Source organism: Rutidosis leptorrhynchoides, chromosome 7, assembly GCF_046630445.1.
Source record: "Rutidosis leptorrhynchoides isolate AG116_Rl617_1_P2 chromosome 7, CSIRO_AGI_Rlap_v1, whole genome shotgun sequence".
NCBI classification, from domain to species: domain Eukaryota; kingdom Viridiplantae; phylum Streptophyta; class Magnoliopsida; order Asterales; family Asteraceae; genus Rutidosis; species Rutidosis leptorrhynchoides.
In genome coordinates, this window is record NC_092339.1 from 353,144,796 (window position 1) to 353,148,924 (window position 4,129).

A 4,129-nucleotide genomic window follows, 5' to 3' on the forward strand; every position below is an offset into this window, starting at 1 on the left:
TGGGTTTTATACCTTCCCTTATATTTCGACGTTTCTGCTTCTGTCTTTCTATAATCATTCACATCCACAGTTAATGATCTCTCCTATTTTCTGCGATTTATACTCCCATTTCTATTTCAGAGCTTCATGCTTTTGTTTTCTCTTCGCAAGTAATGGTCCAGAATTCGTAGGTATGGAGTTTCGAATGATCATAATATACAAAGCAGAAAGGAAAGTTAATAGCACGATTTGATTTGTCAAATTACCAGAATATCCGAAAAAGACCGAATCATCAAGAAAAATATTTTTCTTGATAGTTTAGAGGTTAAATAGAATGAAAGAGTTATGTAACATGGTTCATGATGAGGATATGATCTGTGAACCTTTATCACGTTCTATTAGAAACTCAGCACAACTTACTGTAATATAATCACGTTGATCAAGTGTCATTATATTATACTAACTCATGCTTCAGTTCCCAACACTACTTCAAAACATTCATATTTTAAATTCGAATTTTTCAGAATTTAGAAACTAAAATAGTTTCCTTTATGATGTAATGCATATATCACAAAGAGATAAATGATTTCAGATAAGAATAGTTATGAAAATATCTTCAGAAATATCGAGGATATTTATAATGAAAGATACGATGATATCTTAAAATTTCTAATATCGAAGGATGATAAAGAAGATTTGTCCGTAAAGGTTTAGAGTCAGGAGCAAGGTATTCGATAAAGGCTTCATCAGACACTGAATCATTTGGATTCTTTGAAGGCAGATTTAGTCTTTGTGATTTATCAACAGTCTCCTTCATAGTTTGCTTAATCCGTTTTTCAGTTCCAAATCTGAGCTTTTTCAACACATCACTCTTTATTATCAAACTTTTGGCCATTAAGACCATTTACAATTTTGCTGCTTCATCAGCATTCAAAGTTATCATAACCGAATCATCGGTTATCAATCTGAGGTGTTTTCAAGAGTTTGAAGGGTTTGAACGAAGATTGTAATTGTCAATATACATATGATGTTTTATAGTCTTGAATGATACGAATATTTTTCTGGGTTTTATGAATAGAAGTGATGTTCTAGCACAGTTTAGAATTCAAAGTATAGCTTTGAAAGGTGTAGGGATCTGAGAGTGATGATATCGGTTATATCTTAACTTGGATTCTGATATGTTAAAATCAGAATATGTAATTGAATTTGAATGAGTATGGTTGTTTTGATTTTTATGAAAGAATATATCTCGTTGTGAAAGTAGTGAGTATAGTTGATGATTTGTTGAATCAGAATCGAAGAATGTAACATATTAATTGTGAATTTATATATCTTTCGAGTATTACCTACCCGTTAAAAGTTTCACAAGTAATATTTTGTATCAGAGAATTTTATTATAGTCTTTATAAAAATATATGTATGTATATTATCTTCAGATGTAATACAGATTTAATGAGTTAATATCATATTAAGCTCATTTGATTTTCGGCTGGATTAGAAATGAATAATCTCTAAAACATTAAAGATTTCATAATCTTCGCGGAGTATTTCACTAATGTAATCAATATTTCATTATTCAGTTTTATTGATATTTTCTCAGTGAATCATGTTGGTGCTTATGGAACTCTTGCTAACTTCGCAAGGTACGAATGATGTTTTCTGGAAAGTTTCAAGTACATCAAAAATGAAAGTGTAAAATCAAACATGTATTTGAATAATACACTTGATTTATTATGAAATGGAATCTATTAAGTCGAAGCAGAGATTATAGTTAACGATTGTTAAGTTATTAACGAAGGATGTACATCATAGCATATTAATAACATGAACTAACCGAGTAGTTAAGATTCACACGTAATAGCTTAGTACGAAAAGATTTATTTTGATCTCAAAATTCATATATATATATATATAAAATATACATATAATTTCTTCAGAAGGAATACGTTAATACTTCATAACTCATTGATACGATCTACACGTTATTGATTAGTGATGATGTTTGCGGTGATTATGGATCTGGCGGAGCTTGTGATGTTGTAGATGCTGCTGATGCTGACGATGCTGATGGTACTGACGGTGCTGGTGATGCTGACGAAACTATTGATGCTACTGGTAAAACAGATCTAGCTTGTAAATCATGCACCATTCCGATCAGGGTTTTATTTCATCATTTCTATTCGCTCACTCATCTGGTTTACAATTAGAACTAGAATAAGTAATCTCTAAAACTTTTAGAAACTACATATTCTCTGCAGAATATTTCTTCGATGAAGTTATGAATCAATACTTCATCGTATGTTGTTGTTGGTATTCCTTGGTATCTATGGTGCGTATGACGTTGATGTTCGAGGTACAAATTGTGATGTTGAGGTGTGGGATGCGGATGTTATTGTTGGTGGTAGTAATGATACTGTTGGTGTTGATGATGGTGGTACTGTTGATGCCGGTGATGCTGCTGGTGCTTGTAATCTTTTCACCATATTCTCCAAAGCCACTACCCGAGCGCGAATCTCGTTGACTTCTTCTACTACACCGGGATGATTGGCGGTTCGGACGAGCGGATGAATAAGATCTAGAATTTGAGATAGCATATAATCATGACGAGATACTCTGGAGATGAGAGAGAAAATGGTATTACGAACAGGTTCGCCGGTAAGTGTTTCAGGTTCTTCGCCAAGAGGGGAATGTGGTGGATGGAAGGGGTCACCTTCTTCTTGTCTCCAATGACTAAGTAGGCTACGAACCCATCCCCAATTCATCCAGAATAGGTGATGGCTGATTAGTTGATCCATTCTGATTACACTGTCTTCGGAGTTCAGGTGAATATCCATATTGGAATAGCTGTCGGAGTTTAAGGAATTTGAACTAGATGGGATCCATCTTGTATAATTAGAGAGATGATTTTTGATATGAAATAGATTATAGAATTTAGATTGGTACTCTTCAATACATAATTTACATATGTATATATAATACCAAAATTCCATAAATCACGGAGGAATTTTCGGAAGATGTCAAGCAAAGTTTACAGTAATAGATATGCTAAGATATGAATTCGTCTGTACAATATGTATACAATAAATGCCGAAAAACGTGTCTAGACTTAAGAATGATAAGCAAGTAATTTCTGACAAGAAATGATAAGCAAAACTCGGTAAAAACAGATACGGTCATAGTCCAGACTCACTAATGCATCCTAACAATTATCAGTTAAACACACTAATGTAAATTCTGGTTCCCTATGACCTCAAGCTCTGATGCCAACTGTGATGACCGGTCCAAATCTATTTGGATGAATACATCATTCATTGATTTCATAGTGAGGTACTGACCTCTACAGGATACATTTTGTAAACATTGCATTCTTTTAAAAAGGCACACCATAAATGAATATCAAATTTCAAGGTTTTCGGCATCTGATGATTTCTACATATAGACAATCACCGTAAATAATAGTTTTTAACAATACATCTGTTGACAATGCAGTCAAAATAAGATACATGGTGATAATTTTGTGAATGCAAAGTCTTCTCGAATAAAGCATGTATGACTCCATGCACATAGCTTGTATAACGTATAAGCAAACATCGGAAGACTTCTAGGAACCTGAGAATAAACATGCTTAAAAGTTTCAACACAAAGGTTGGTGAGTTCATAGTTTTAATGTTGCGCATAATCTGTTTATAAAGGTGGATCACAAGATTTCAGTTGTTTCATCTGAAACGTTTATCAAAAGATTCTACGTAACAGAGCACCCTGGTAACTAAACTTAACGTTATAATGATAATTACCCTATTCGTTTTAATACACGCAAACCAACGTGTCATAAACTCAAATAACATACGTTCGTTAAAAGGCTAGCGCTCTAGCTCAGACGGGGATGTCAAGCCCTATGGATCCATATACAATTATTCGCGCCCACCAGTCCACATCCTATGTACTGGCAGCTACTAGTTACCAAAGTTAAGGGATTTTCGGTTTAACTCAGTGTAGAATTAAGTATGTACTTGTATCCATTGCGTTTAAAATAAATTGCATGTATTCTCAGCCCAAAAATATTTAAAGCATTTAAAAGGGGATCTCTAAACTCACCTTAGCATCACATAAGGTCATTCACCGAAATGTGACCGAAACTCGGAATGCAAAA